The sequence below is a fragment of the Rutidosis leptorrhynchoides genome, chromosome 6 (genome assembly GCF_046630445.1).
Source record: "Rutidosis leptorrhynchoides isolate AG116_Rl617_1_P2 chromosome 6, CSIRO_AGI_Rlap_v1, whole genome shotgun sequence".
NCBI lineage: Eukaryota > Viridiplantae > Streptophyta > Magnoliopsida > Asterales > Asteraceae > Rutidosis > Rutidosis leptorrhynchoides.
The window spans coordinates 195,837,653-195,854,862 of record NC_092338.1 but is presented as its reverse complement, the minus strand read 5'-3'; positions in this window follow the sequence as shown (position 1 = coordinate 195,854,862).

Genomic DNA, 17,210 nt, shown 5'->3' with positions numbered 1-17,210 from the left:
TGTAGGCCAATAGAATCCAGCTTCATAAACTTTTCTTGCTGTTAGTTGAGGCCCATAATGCCCTCATGTTGGTCCTGTGTGACAATGGTTTAATATTTTACTAACTTCATCTCCAAATACACATCGGCGTATTATTCCATCGGGACAACTTTTAAACAGATGTGGATCTTCCCAGAAATAGTGTTTTATATCACTGAAGAATTTCTTTCGTCTTTGGTACGATAATCCTTTTTCAAGGAATCCACAAACTAAGTAGTTTGCATAGTCTGCAAACCATGGGATTTCATTATAATCTATCTTCAATAGATATTCAGCAGGAAAGTTGTCTTGTATGGCCGATTCATTTAGAACTTCTAACTCAGGATTTTCAAGACGAGAAAGATGATCAGCGGCGAGATTTTCTGCTCCTCTTTTATCTCGGATTTCAATATCAAACTCTTGTAAGAGTAAGATCCAACGGATTAATCTTGGTTTAGCATCTTGTTTTAAAAATAGGTATCTAAGAGCAGAATGGTCGGTATAGACCACCGTTTTTGCTAGAACGAGATATGATCGAAATTTGTCAAAAGCAAAGACAATAGCAAGGAGTTCTTTTTCAGTAGTTGTATAGTTCGTTTGTGCTCCTTGTAATGTCTTACTAGCATAATATATAGGTTGAAATCGTTTTTCAATCCTTTGTCCTAAAACGGCTCCCATTGCAAAATCACTTGCATCGCACATTAGTTCAAATGGTAGATTCCAATTTGGTGTTATCATGATCGGCGCATTAGTGAGTTTCTCTTTAAGAATATTAAAAGATTTGATACACTCATCTGAAAAGATGAATGGCGCATCCTTTTCTAGGAGTTTATTCATAGGGGTGGCAATTTTAGAAAAATCTTTTATGAAACGTCGGTAAAAACCGGCATGCCCTAGAAAACTCCTAACTCCTCTAACATTTGTGGGATGTGGAAGTTTAGCAATTACATCTACTTTAGCTATATCCACTTCAATTCCTTCTTTTGAAATTTTATGTCCAAGAACGATGCCTTCTTTAACCATGAAATGGCATTTCTCCCAATTAAGTACTAGATTTGATTGTTCGCATCTAAGAAGCATTCGTTCCAGATTAACTAGACATGATTCAAATGTATCACCGAAGACTGAAAAGTCATCCGTGAAAACTTCCATGCATTCTTCTATCATGTCGTGAAAAATCGCCATCATACACCTTTGAAAGGTTGCAGGGGCGTTGCAAAGTCCAAATGGCATGCGTTTGTAAGCAAAAGTACCATAAGGGCACGTGAATGTGGTTTTCTCTTGATCTTCGGGTGCTATTGGAATTTGAAAATATCCGGAAAATCCATCTAGAAAACAATAGTAACTATTTCCGGCTAATCTTTCCAACATTTGATCTATGAAAGGTAAGGGAAAGTGATCTTTTCTGGTGGCGTCATTTAATTTTCTATAATCAATACATACACGCCATCCTGTTGCAGTCCTAGTAGGAATAAGCTCATTTTTCTCATTTGTAATGACAGTCATGCCACCCTTCTTAGGCACGCATTGAACTGGGCTTACCCATGGACTATCAGAGATTGGATAAATTAGACTTGCGTCTAGCAGTTTAATAATCTCTTTCTTAACTACATCTTGCATATTAGGATTTAGTCTTCGTTGGCGTTGCACATACGTTTTATGACCTTCTTCCATAAGGATTTTATGTGTGCAATACGAAGGACTTATTCCTTTAATATCATGAATCTTCCATGCAATGGCTGGTTTATGAGCTTTCAACACAGAAATGAGTTGTGATTTCTCATTTTTAGTAAGAGAAGACGATATTATTACAGGTAATTCAGATTCACCATGTAAATAAGCGTATTCCAAATGGTTTGGAAGTGGTTTTAACTCTAATTTCGGAGGTTCTTCTATCGATGATTTGTATCAATATCTGTCTTCTTCTTTTAGCATTTGAATTTCTTCTGTTGTTGGTTCATATCCATTAGCTATAAGTGTAGCTAACATTTCAGCTTCATCAATTGGTTCATTACCTTCTCCTAAAGAACATTCTCCTGTTCCTTGTAATTCTGAAAATTCTTCTAATAATTCTGCATGTGCATCTATAGTTTGAATATAATAACATGTATCATCTGCAGATTGTGGTTGTTGCATTGCTCTATCAACTGAAAAGGTAACACTCTCATCCTCTATACTTAGGGTCAGTTTCTTACCGAACACGTGTATCATTGCTTTAGCCGTGTTTAAGAATGGTCTTCCTAATATGAGAGGAACTTGAGAATCTTCTTCCATGTCCAGAACAACAAAATCTACTGGAAATACTAAAGTACCAACTTTAACTAGCATGTTCTCCATTATCCCTCTAGGATATTTTATTGATCTATCGGCTAGTTGTATGCTTATTCTGGTTGGTTTTAATTCTCCAAGGTCTAGTTTAGCGTATAGTGAATACGGCATTAGATTTATACTAGCACCTAAGTCTGCCAATGCTTCTATTGAACTAAGACTACCCAGAAAACATGGAATTGTGAAACTTCCTGGATCAGATAGTTTTTCTGGTATCTTATTCAACAGCACTGCTGAACAATTAGCATTCATAGTAACAGCCGAGAGTTCTTCCATTTTCTTTCTATTTGAGATTAGATCTTTCAAGAATTTAGCATATCTAGGCATTCCTGAAATCACATCAATGAAAGGAAGATTTACATTTATCTGTTTAAACATATCCAAGAATTTGGATTGCTCGGCTTCAAGTTTCTCTTTCTTCATTTTACTCGGGTAAGGAAGTGGTGGTTGATATGGTTTAACATAAGGTTTATCCTTAACTATGTTATCTTCATTAGCCTTTTCAACTACCGGTTCTTTTTCCTTATCTTGATCAGGTTGTGGTTCTTGTGGAGTAGGAATAGCTTTATCAGAAGTTACAGGTATTTCAGGTGGTTTAAGTGTTGTACCACTTCTTGTGGTAATGGCTTTAGCTGTTTCATTCCGGAGGTTAGCATTTGTATCACTAGGTAGACTTCCCGGTTTTCTTTCACCTATTAACCTTGCTAGGTTACTTACTTCTTGTTCCAGATTTTGAATAGAAGCTTGTTGATTTCTAAATGCTTGAGCATTTTGTTCATTAGTTTGTTTCTGAGATGTGAAAAACTGCGTTTGAGTTTCAACTAGCTTCGTCATCATATCTTCTAAATTCGGCTTTTTATCATCGGTTTGTTGTGGTGGTTTGTTTTGAAAATTAGGTCTTTGCTGATTGTAAGTATTATTAGATACTTGTTGATTGGTAGGACCTTGTTGGTTGTTGTATGGAATATTTCTGTTATAATTCTGGTTTTGATTGTAAATCGGTCTTGGCGGTTGATAATTATTCTGATAATTATTTCCAGGCCTTTGGTTTATGTATGAAATATTCTCTCTTTGTTCCATTGTTAATTCAATACTGAGACAATCTTTTGTCAAATGTGGTCCTCCACACTGCTCACAACTAATTCGTATTGAGTGAATATCCTTAGTCATCTTTTCCATTCGTCTCTCCACATCATCTATCTTTGCGGAAATGGAATCTAAGTCATGGCTAGAATCGGCTCTAGCTGCTTTAGATGATCTAATGATATATTTTTCTTGGTGCCACTCATGTGAGTGGGAAGCAGTGTTATCAATAATTTTGTAAGCATCAGTTTCGGTTTTCTTCATAATAGAACCACCAGCTGCTATATCTATGTCTTTCCTTGTAGTGATGTCACATCCTTGGTAGAATATTTGTACTATTTGACAGGTGTCTAAACCATGTTGCGGACATCCTCTTAACAACTTTCCATATCTTGTCCATGCCTCATATAGAGTTTCATTTGGCTTCTGTGTAAACGTAACAATTTCTGCTTGAAGTCTTACGGCTTTAGATGCAGGAAAGAATTGTTTAAGAAATTTGTCAACTAAAACATCCCATGTATCGATCGCCCCTTCAGGTAACGATTCCAACCAATCTTTGGCTTCTCCCTTTAAAGTCCAGGGAAATAACATGAGATATATCTGTTCATCCTCCACTTCTCGGATTTTAAATAGTGTGCAGATCCTATTAAAGGTACGTAGATGTTCATTTGGATCTTCCTTCGGCGCACCACTAAATTGGCATTGATTAGTTACCATGTGTAGAATTTGTCCTTTGATTTCATAATCTGGCGCATTAATGTCTGGATGAGTAATTGCGTGTCCTTGGCCAGTGCGTTTAGCTCTCATTCGGTCTTCCATACTTAAAGGTTCCAGATTTTCCATAATTGAATTTGTTGAATCGGAATCACTAGAGGATTCTGATTTAATGGTTCGTTCCTCAACAATCTCTGTTTGAATGATTGGTGGCTCCGGAGGAAAGTTTAGTGGTTCAGGATCTACGAACCGTTCCTGAATATTCTCCGGATTCTCAATTGTGAGGTCGGATTCAAAAAATGGATTATCGAAAATTTGAACTGAAGTACTTGGTCGACTGGATGACGATTCTAAAGAAAAATCAACGGCGACAATATTTGCTAGATGTCTTGATCGAGTTACAGGTGGTGAACGTACAAAAGGTGGTGAACGTCTTGCTCGGTGCATTCACTGAATATCCTATTAGTTTTTAAAAAGGAAAGAAAAATTATATAAGTTATCCAATCAATAGACTTTTCTGATTTTGCCCACGTTTCGAATAGCCAAAAGATGCAGCAGAGGGGCAGGATTCGTTTGGTCTCAATATAATTGAGTACTGTTTGGCTCCAATAACCCGGTCCACATACAAATCCAACTATTACTACGAACCAGAAAATTTTGATGTCTATTAATTTAACCACTTAAAATAAATTTTCGTAATTTTAAGAAATTTAGATAAGAAGTAGAATAAAAATCTATGTCCTAAAACTAGAATAGCAAGAAATAAGAAAGAAAAAGATTGCGCGTCGAAAAGTGTCGAAAAAAATAAATGAAAAAGGCGAAAAGTGGCTTATAAGACTTTAAAACACACGACTAATCAATCCTTATTACTATCACTATCTTAAAATTAAAACTACAAATTGAGATCACTAATTGGAATTGTAATTGATACATAGGTAAAAGGCGTAGAAAAAAAAAAAGTAGCGCGAAAAATGGCGTCGCAAAATTCTAAAGCACCTAAAACTTAATCTTAGGAATACGCACTTAAGGGATTTTACGGCAAAGCCTAAAAATTCTAGAAGTAAAAATAAATATGGCAAATACTAGTAAGGAAAACTACTCTTAGTGAATTTTTTTTTTTTTTTTTTAAAACGAGATTTTTTTTTCTTTTTTAATTTTTTTTTTTCGAATATATCTTAAAATAAGGTAACTAGTTGTCTAGATTCCTTTTTTTTATATAGCGTTTCGCTTCGGCGCTCCCCGGCAGCGGCGCCAAAAATACTTGATGTGGTAGCGGAGTGGTATAAAATAGTTATTAATTTTAGCAGGAAATACTATTAAATACGATACAATTTTACACAAGATATTTATTTATTTATAGAGTGGGATATACCTAAACCTTGCTACAACACTATAGGCAGTGTACCTAATCGTAGAGTAGTGTAGTTTTTAGTAAGTCCGGTTCGTTCCACAGGGAGCTGGTGATACTTACTATATTTTTAACAACTATATTTATACAAAATATATATAATTATATAAGTAGTAATATATTATAAAAGGGGAGTTTTACCGTTTAATGACCGGTTTGTCGATTCTATATTTTAAGCGCAAAGATAAATGACGATAATTAAAGTGCATAAAATAATGACAATAAATAAAATGACAGTAAATAAAATTGCGAGTAATAAAATGACAGTAAATAAAGATACGATGAGAAATACAATAAAAGAATTATGCTTATTTAAACTTCCGTAATCATGATGTTTAACGTTTTGATTTTAATTAATTGTTACTCGGGTTAATTGTCCTTTGTCATGGTTTATTTGATACCTATCTGGTTTTTGTCTATAATAGTCCATCGGTCATAAATATAAAGTGCGAGTGTCCTCGTCAAATTACCCTTATACCCGAAGTCAAATATTCCAACTAATTAAGGATTTAAACTGTGACGCAGTTATCACTTCTGTCAACAATTACACCAGTTATCACTGTATGTAATCCACCCCTGTTTTGATTAGATATGAATATTAATTTACCCACTTGATCAGTTTGAATAATCAATTACCCAACCCGAATAATTAATTAAATGATTATAATAGGACAACGTCACTAAATAGGACAACCATAATCATTATTAATTATTAGGTTAATTAATTTGAAGATAGGTTCGACAGACTCCAATGAGTTGTCACTCAATTAGACAATACCCCCCATCTATTAATAGTCAATAGTCCAATTTCCACAAGTGTCGGTCTTTTGCCCAAACCTTAATTATGGTACAAAATTCAATAACCCCGTCTTAATATTTTAGCCCAACATCACGATTACTTCGGCTCAAATAAGCATAATAATAACTTAGTTACGAGACATTAAATTAAAAAGGAAGAACATAGCTTACAGTGATGATTAATCGCGTAGCGTTACACGGACAGAGTTCTGACTTAAATCCTTACAATATTCGCTAACATACCATTATTATTATTATCTAAAATTAAAATTAAAATTATAATATATATAAATATGTTTACAGAAAGATAGAAAGAGAGAATTGGGATCCCTCTATAATCGATCAGAATTCGTTCTTTTATAGACGAATTTTGAATTCAAACTTTCACTTATGACCCCTTAACTATGCTCAATTAACAACTTTTTATTATTTAATATTATTCTTATTATGAATTATTTAAATATTATATTTTATTCTTGTGCATAGTTGACTCGTAATTTTTACACCGTTGCGTCGAGCGTTGAGAGTTGACTCATGTCCCTGTTCCGGATTTTCGAACGTCCTTTCGTACTATTTTATATCGTGTACTTTGCGTTTTGTAACTTGTACTCTTGTCATTTTTAGACGTTCTTCATCAATAATTTGAACCTTTTTGATTGTATCTTGTACTTTTGAGCTTTTTGGACCTTTGCGTCTTCAAATCTTCGTTTTCGCCTTTTGTCTTCGCACTTATTTATAGATTAATATTTTTATACAATAATAATATAAAAATAATATTTTTTTTATAAAATTTGTATTTTTATCATTTTAGTTATAATTTGTATTTTTATCATTTATTTCGTAATATTTGTCGCTCGTAATATATATTTTTATGTTATAGTTTTTGCCGTAGTTAATTTTATATTTCTAGACTTTTAAGTTTTGTCGTAAAATCCCTTAAGTGCTTTTTTTTTAAATTTAGAATTTATGTACTTTAGAATTTTGCGACGCTGTTTTTCGCTTTAGTTTTTAATAGATTTTAGTGCCAATTTAAGTAATTGCCGTTTTCCGAATAAAATTGCATTTACCTTTAGACCTTTAGGCGCAACTTTTTAGATTTAATTTTTAGACTTTTAAGTTTCGACGTTTTTCTTTCTCATTTTTATTTTTTGACGTTTTTCGACGCACTTTTTCTTTTTCATTTCTACGCGCTAGTTTTAGGACATAGAATTTTTAATCTTTAAATTTCGACAAAAAATTATTGTAAGCGATTAAATTGATAGACATCCAAATTTTCTGGTTCGTAGTAATAGTTGGATTTATTAGTGGCTAGTTGTGGACTTCCGATTTAAAGGGTCCTGGCTACCTGCTGCATCTATTGGCTATTCGAAACGTGGGCAAAAGCAGAAAAGTCTATTAATTTGATAACTTATATAATTTTTAGTTTTATAACTAATAGAATAATTAGTAAATGCACCACATTGTAGCTAAAATTTGGTAAAAAGCGTATTATGGAAAATCTAGAAAATATTTTGGAAACTCTTTCTGACATGCAAAATCAATTAAATCAATATTCTCAAACGAGTGTTGATGAAAATTTGTTCGGTCAAACTTGGATCACGAATGACGAAAGAATAACTGGTTGTGAAATCTGTGGAGATTATCACTCAACATGGGAATGTTATTATTATGTTCCTATAGAAAATTATGCACCCATGGAACCTGAATGGAACGATTATGAAGATTCAAATTGGGATTATTCTCAAGAATATATCTAAACTCAACAACCAGAGGACGAGGAAAATTATGTGTCTGAAAATTTATTAGATTATATGAAAATCAAACTCAAAGAATTTGACGCTCAAAATGAACAAATGAGAGAGTTTGTAAATAGGCAAGCTGAAACTCTATCAGATTACACACCTATTGATCTGAGGAGTATTGTGCAAGAAAATCTCATATCATCGAATTTTGTTGAATTCGAGAGCTCCGAAATCACCAATTATCCCGATGATACTTTTTATTCAGTTTTACCAATTTCATAACATATCGACACATTAGCCTCTACCGACAAAATCATCGATCCATCAATGGATGAAGAAGAAGTAAGGGTGACAAATTGGTACTCTTGGGAAAACGATAACGTTGAAAATTTTACCCCCGATACCAAAATGGTGGGACCGATAAGTACCGTTAATGAAGAAGAATCTACTTCGATCCCGAAATTCACCATTCCACAACCTTCCAACCCAATATTCTCAATAGACGAGTCATCTACCGAAGATGAACTACGAGCTGTAATAGATAATGACACCTCGGATTTCACCCAATTGGGTAATAGAGGTGAAACCTTTGATCCCGAGAATGAACGGAAGGAAATGTTAGGAATTGTCCACCCTATAATATGTATGTCAGTGTATATCGATCCATTTGACCAAGAACCAGAAAAGAGACATATCCATTTACTAAAAGCTACACTTAGAAAAGAATTAAGTATTGACGATCGGGTGGGTCTAAACTTTAAACCCATTGATATATTATACACCACCCGAGATGTAAATAACTGGCTCACTATTTTAATTCTTGAAACTTATTCTACCGACTTCACATGTCGTCAGCTAAGTGTGGGGAAGTCTAACCCCACTTAATGTTAAATTAGGGGTTCGGGTTAGTGCATAACTCGTTAATAAAAATGCACGATTAGGGTAAAAGACGCATTTTCAAATATTAGTAAACAGTTTAGAAAAGCAGCCGTTTTTGAAGAAAAACATGTGTGATAAAACAAGAAGGAATGAACGATGAGGTGCACCATCTATCATTCGACGAGCTTTGAAATTACAAACTGGGTATTCTTAATCACTTTTCTACACTAATCACCCTCATGAATTTATAATTATAGTCTAATTTCATGCAAATGAGGGCATTGCATGATCTCAAGTGTGGGGAAGGGTTATAAATTCTCTCGGGTTTGTACTTGGTTTATTCGGGTTTGTACTTGGTTTATTTTCTAAATTTTATGAAAATTTGAAAAATTTTCAACTAAATGAATTCAAAATCATGTTTATACATATTTATGAACGATAAAACTAGGTGTTAATGCCGAAATTATCGTTACCTCGAAAAGGACATAAATTGAGAAACAACTAAAACGCTTGAATTTATTTATTAAGATATAAAAAGACGCATGAAAAAAGCCAAGTGTGGGGAGAATGTACCAAGTTATTCAATTAAAAACTATCTATCACATGTTTCTGTAAAGTTTATTACAGGTGCTTTTGTTTTGGATTAAATTAACTGTTTTACCCGGTTTACTGTAATATATTTGAAAGAGAGATGGATCTACACGATGAATCAATTCCATCATTAAAAGGAAATAAAGTCTTCCTAAAAAGACACGTGCTTCTTGATTTAGGTCAAGAAGTTGTCGTCCAGACCAGCTGTAGGTTGACGAAAAATCTAGAAAAGTCATCACTAAAATCAGCAGGAAATCCACGGACCTCAGCATCAAACAGGGTCGCCAAGTGTTCAGACTTATCCTAACCATGAGAGGATCTATCTCGTAAAATAGAGAGGGCGCCGTGCAAATTAGCTTGATAAGACTAATGAATCAGACCCCCAGAAAGGATAATCTCCTAAAAGATTAAAAATCAGCTTTTAAGCCTGATATTACTCAATCCTTGAGATTGACCTTAAAGATTGAGAATTACAAACTCATGGAATTCGATGATATCTAACCTCGAGCTTGAACAAGAAAATATTTTGATCAAATTAAAACCGATTTGTTTTCTGAAAACCTATTTTCAATGCGTTCATTATCATTGAACGTAAAATCCTAAGAATTCACCGGAATTCATTAGGTCACCTGAACCAAATCGGGTGTCAACCGTAAGAACGGTGGTTGCATAGCATGGTCGGAGACAGGACCTTGTGCCAGACCGAAAAATCATAGGGTGGTCTTTACTATTGCTCCTACAAAGGATAGTAACTGCATCCAACACGTTTTAGACCATGAACAAATGAATGTCATTAGACATTGCCTTAACAGTTTCTTGTTCATCGCTTTCCTTTACAACCAGACGGTAGTTTGCCGAAAGGTAATATACGGAACAAGTAAACTGGATGTGTGCTTTCCGATACAGGGATAGCAGTGGATTACACGAACCTAAAAGTTTTTAGCCAAAATATTGATCCACAAATATATTTTGTAACACCGATGGTGGGTCAAATCAGAAAACTTATCTAGGGTAAAAGCTAGAATGAATTTTCAAAAGATCAAATGTTTTCATAAAGATTCAATTTCCTTAAAGGATCTAAATTTTCATAGTCATGTGGGACTGTAAACCACATCGTTACTATCATTGTTTATACCGCCATATCAAAATCACTGATGTATAAAGTGTGAGAATAAAAAAAGTGATTCGAGTGAAGTGTGATTTAATTTCAAGTTCTGTATTGCTTGAGGACAAGCAACGTTCAAGTGTGGGGATATTTGATAGTGCTCCAAATGAACATATATTTAGTAGCAATATCCTTCCAATATGTAAAGCTTTTAGTTGCAATTATTCTATTTTTATGTAATATTCGTTTAAATAAATAAGTGCGAAGACAAAAGGCGAAAACGACGATTTAAAGACGCAAACGTCCAAAAAGCTCAAATGTACAAGATATAATTCAAGTGGTTCAAATTATTGATGAGAAACGTCTAAAAATTACAAGAGTATAAGCCGCGAAACGCAAAGTACAAGATATCTACGCATACGAAAGGACGTTCGAAAATCTGGAACCGGGACATAAACCAGGCGTAAATGCGCGACGCAACGGACCTAAAATTACAAGTCAACTATGCACAAGAATAAAATATAATATATAAATAATTATATAAATTATTTATATATTATATATATATAATAAATATGTCGACAAAGCTAGGATCCAAAATTTGGTGAGCTGGAATCTGAAGCTCCGCACTCGCGGAGCTGTAAAGGGTAAAAACTCCGCACTCGCGGAGCTGTCTGTTTCAGAAATGGCCTATAAACGCCATCGAATTCAGCCGAGAGAACACACCATCAATCTATATCTCTGTCTATAATATATATTATATATAATATAAATATTATTTTAGTTTTATAATAGATTAGTTTAGTTAATGTAACGGTTAATTACGGGTTTTGAAGTCGAAGTTCTGTCCGTGTAACACTACGCGATAAATAATCAATGTAAGCTATGTTCTCCTTTTTAAATTAATGTCTCGTACTTAAGTTATTATTATGCTTATTTAAGCCGAAGTAATCATGATGTTGGACTAAATATTAAAGACGGGGTTATTGGGCTTTGGGCCATAATTGGGGTTTGGACAAAAGAACGACACTTGTGGAAATGGGACTATGGGTTATTAATGGACTTTATATTTGATTAATATAGAGATTTACAATTTGACGTAGTTATATATAACCACATACGCTCGATCGGATACGATGAGCGGGATATTTATAAATACGAATTATTGTTCATTTGACCGGACAAGGGGATGAATTTATAGTCACTGGACTCATTAAAACAGGGGTGGATTACATTCAAGGGTAATTGGTGTAATTGTTAACAAAGTATTAAAACATTGGATTACACACAGTCGATAACCTGGTGTATTCATTAAACAAAGTATTAAGACCTTGTTACAGTTCGAATCCCCAATTAGTTGGAATATTTGACTTCGGGTATAAGGTTAATTTGGCGAAGACCCTCGCACTTTATAATTATGACCGATGGACTATTATGGACAAAACCAAATGGACTTATCGAATAATTCAGGACAAAGGACAATTAACCCAGGGTAATAAATTAAAACGTCAAACATCATGATTACGGAAGTTTAATTAAGCATAATTCCTTTATTTTATTTCTTATCGCATTTTAATTTTTGCTACTTTAATTATCGTCATTTATATTTTGCATTAGGTTTTAATTGTGACTTAAAATATAAAATCGACAAATCGGTCATTAAACGGTAAACCCCCTTTTATATATTATTACTATATTTAATATATTTTGTACAAATATAATTGTTTAAAAATAAAGTGTAAAATAAGTCGTCTCCCTGTGGAACGAACCGGACTTACTAAAAACTATACTACTCTACGATTAGGTACACTGCCTATAGTGTTGTAGCAAGGTTTAGGTATATCCCATCTGTCAATAAATAATTAAAACTTATGTAATTTGTAACGTATTTTGTATTAAAAATATATAGTATTTCGTACCCCACCTCGCACACATCAAGTTTTTGGCGCCGCTGCCGGCGACTCGGCGAAACGCTATATTTTTAATTTATATTTTTATAAATATATTTATATATAATTTTTAGAAAAACAATATAAAAGTTAAAAAAAAACTGAACCTGCCGAACCAGTTTGAGCCTGCACAGTTAACTCCGCACTCGCGGAGCTTTTCTGGCACCAGCAGACCGCACTCGCGGAGTCGTCGGACAGGTCAACCCAGCTACATTAATTACGAATTTAGGTTAAATTTTTATTTATTATTTAATTTTTAGGGTTTAATTAAATTATTGTTATTAATTAGAGTTTGTTTATTTAATTTTCTAGTTTTAATATATAATTAGTAATATTAAGTTTTAATATTATTATTAAATTTATAGATTAATATTTTTATACAATAATAATATAAAAATAATATTTTTTTATAAAATTTGTATTTTTATATTTTTAGTTATAATTTGTATTTTTATCGTTTATTTCGTAATATTTGTCGTTCGTAATATATAGTTTTAAGTTATAGTTTTTGCCGTAGTTAATTTTATATTTCTAGACTTTTAAGTTTTGTCGTAAAATCCCTTAAGTGCTTTTTCTTTAAATTTAGAATTTAGGTACTTTAGAATTTTGCGACGCCATTTTTCGCTTTAGTTTTTAATAGATTTTAGTGCTAATTTAAGTAATTGCCGTTTTCCGAATAAAATTGCATTTACCTTTAGACCTTTAGGCGCAACTTTTTAGATTTAATTTTTAGACTTTTAAGTTTCGACGTTTTTCTTTCTCATTTTTATTTTTCGACGTTTTTCGACGCTCTTTTTCTTTTTCATTTCTACGCGCTAGTTTTAGGACATAGAATTTTTAATCTTTAAATTTCGACGAAACATCATCATCTTCATCAATTGCTAGCTTGGATCAAGAAATCATTCACATATTCGGATTCTACGCGTTCTTCTCTACACATCTACATCTCTTGATTCTTGATTAGGGTATAAACCCTAACCCTAGCTTTTCTATTTTTCTTTAATTTTATGTATTTTGATGTTATATTAGTAGTATGATGATTATATATTGTTGTATTGTTGATTGTATGCGTATAAATGCTCGATTATATATGTTTTCGGTTTAATTATTTTGGGACAGCGGTTTGATTGTTGTTTTCTGGAAATATAACTGATATAAAAGTGAAATTAAAGTGTCTAGATGAGTTCCTCTCATCAAGACATTAATTTTAGACTCCGGATTCATGTCATTTCGATTTCCAGAACGTAAGTTATGATTAAAATGGTGTTATATTGAGATTAAAACATAAAAACGAATTGAACCAGGTGTGGTCTGACTTTGTGACCATTTTTAGAGTCTTTAGGGTGTACTAGTGTGTTAGGATTGATGATGGGGTGAACTTTCATGTTCGGGTCATCGAAATCCGAGTCACGGATCACCCGTTATGACTAAAACACGTTTTTGAGCGGATTAAAGATCCAAACTGATTAAGGGCTATAAGTCACGACTTGTGACTGTTATTGGGATGTTCTTGAGCACATTAAGGTGTCGGGTGGGTTGGTTAGGTGAAGATATATATAAGGCTCGACGAAAACTGATTCCCGGGGCTCAAGTTATGACCCGATGAACTTTTAATTAAAACTTATGGTTATTAATTGTGACTTATGATATAAATAATGAATTTCATTATTAATAAATTACTTGTGATATAAAAAGTAATTAATTTAATTTAAGACTTATGATATATATTTATTATATCATTTATTAATTAATTGTGATTTAATTAAACATTTAATTAAATTTATGATTAATAATACTTTTATTATTAATGAAAAATACTTATGGTAAGTATTAAACTTATATTATGAGATTATTATAATAATACTTATAATAAGGATTAATTAATTATTTAATTATTATAAGGCTTAGTTATTATTTAATTATAATTTAATTATTAAATACTTATGATTTAATGATTATAATTAGAAACTTATGATATGATTAATAATTCATTATTAATTAATAATACTTATGATATGATTTAAAATTTATTATTAATTAATAATACTTATATTATGATTAATATTTAATTAATAAATTAAATACTTATGTTATATTAATTATATCATTTAAACTTATGTTAACTTTAATAATTCAATTTAATTTAATTAAACTTATGTTATGACATAATTATACATATATGACCTTAATTAACGTTATAACCTATATTACTATTATAACTTATACTTTTAAAATTAACGTTGACTATGTTTGACCAATGTTGACTTTTGAGTTGACTTTCGGTTGACTTTGACTATCAGTTGACTTTTGTTGACTTTCTAATTAAGGAAACTTTCCTAACTTATAAACTTTCCAAAAATAGCAACTTTCTAAATTTGAAAACTTTCCAAATATAGAAACTTTCCAAAAATAGAAACTTTCCAAAAATAGAAACTTTCCTAAAATAGAAACTTTTTAAAAATAGAAAGTGTGTGTCCGTACGTTGTTCCGATCAAACCAATGCATGTTGAGTGTTGTTCTATGTCTACTTGCAACATGTACAATAGCTATCATACTAAGACCTGACCTAAGTTAGTTATTTATATCGACCTGCTTTATTTATAGGTCGGCGTTGTGGTCATTCCTGATCACTTTACTTCATTTGCTGTTCGCATATTTGTGTGGTTACTTCGTTTGCTATTAAGGTGAGTTATAGTCCCGTTTTTACATACTTTTCAAAGTATATTTTTGGGATGTGATTACATGCATTTTATTTTATGTTTAGACACAATTAGCAATTAAATATAAATTATTCGTTATGAGTTGAACAAAAATATTCCCTAGTCTGATAACTGTAATCACTGGTTTCTACTGGTGAACGCGAATCCTATGGATAGATCTATCGGGTTTGACAACCCCATTTCGAGCTAGTCACGCTAGCAATTTATAATCGGAATGTTTAGTACTTCGTATTTTGTTGTAGATACACTTGTTCAGTGTATATTATTATTGTGTTTGGCAAGGGTAAATAAAGGGTTAAGTGGTTACCAGGTGGCTCATTGATAATGGAATAATGTTTAATGTTTTCTAACATTTTAAATCTTGTGGTCTAATGCTTATTTAATTATTTAAACCTATAATTCACTCAACATTTTTGTTGACAGTTTACTGGCATATTTTCACAGGTACTTGAGTTATTTGGTTGCTTCCGCTGTGTTAGAAGAGTCTGCATGCATTTGGGCAGATTTTGTTAAACAATTATGAAATATTAAACTTGCATTCTCTTTTTGAATAATTAAACTTGTGGGTGTTTTGTTGACAATGTTTTATGTCAACTTTGGATATTTAATATGTTAGGTTTGTAAAACTACATATTTTGTTAAATTTTCTTTTTGGGTAACTTTTTGAATAAAAGAATGCAATGTTGTTTATTTAATTCATTTAAGTCCGATCAAGCTGTGAGACCAAGTGACGGAGCCGTTAAGTGTTTTGACGGGGCCATCACATACGACGAGTAGTGTAACATCGCGCACTGCTACACCATAGTGAATCCTAACGGAATACACTAACCATCCATCCCAAACAAATATCCGTTAGTGTACTTAACACCGCGTAACACTAACTCCCAGGTGGTGTCTTAACACCGCGACTAACCCACCCAAGTAAAATCCATCATACACATGCGCGCATCATACGTATGCGTACAGAACGCCAACACAATCAAGCAAGAACCGCCCATACCGCACATAGGCACAAAACAATAATTCCCTAGAAGAGAATCCGACACGCACATCCCTTAACCGAGGGATCTCACTTACTCGTCAAACACGTCCATTATCTCTAAATGAGATTCACTACATTACCACCTCGGTGATAATTTAAATCCCAAAACCATAAGTACAATTTATTCCAAATCGTACTTTCACCACAATCGACCAATGTAGGTCTCAACGCTAGCTCCGAATCCATACGAGCATCGTCCAATATCAATACACTAGAACACCTTCGTGCGAGAGTACAACTCCCCCACTTAGAACTCCGTTCCATAACCACATCATCGAGATAAGATATCCCATGATATACACTTCACAATGCCTTGCCCTATCCATGAGCATACAAGGGATTTTAACCTATCTTTAAACACTCCGAACGAAGAGTTCACCACAAATTACACAAACTTTATTATTGCAATCCTCCGATTGCCATAGTTTGTCACATGTCCACCTAGTTACTCATGTACCTAAGGGTTTCTCTCCGGTACCCTAAGTACAATGTAACCGCAACACCATCGGAGTCGAATACCACGCTAGTAGGTATGAAAGAGGCACCTAACATCGCGTCACGTAGACTCCATTACCAACATATACATTGAGATCAAACACTCGATCTTTAGGGTTTTATCTACCCGATGAACCTCATGGTTCACCACCCCAAACATAAAAGCTGACACGCTCTTAATAACTGAATACCAAAGCCCATTCTCGAGGCTTGGTAGAAACATTTCTCAACACTAAGGAATGCTTCGTTGCACCAAGTCTTACGCCCTTCGCCCATAAATCAAAACGTCACCGTAGGGTAATTTCATTAGGAACGTCACCCATAATAATACTATGCAC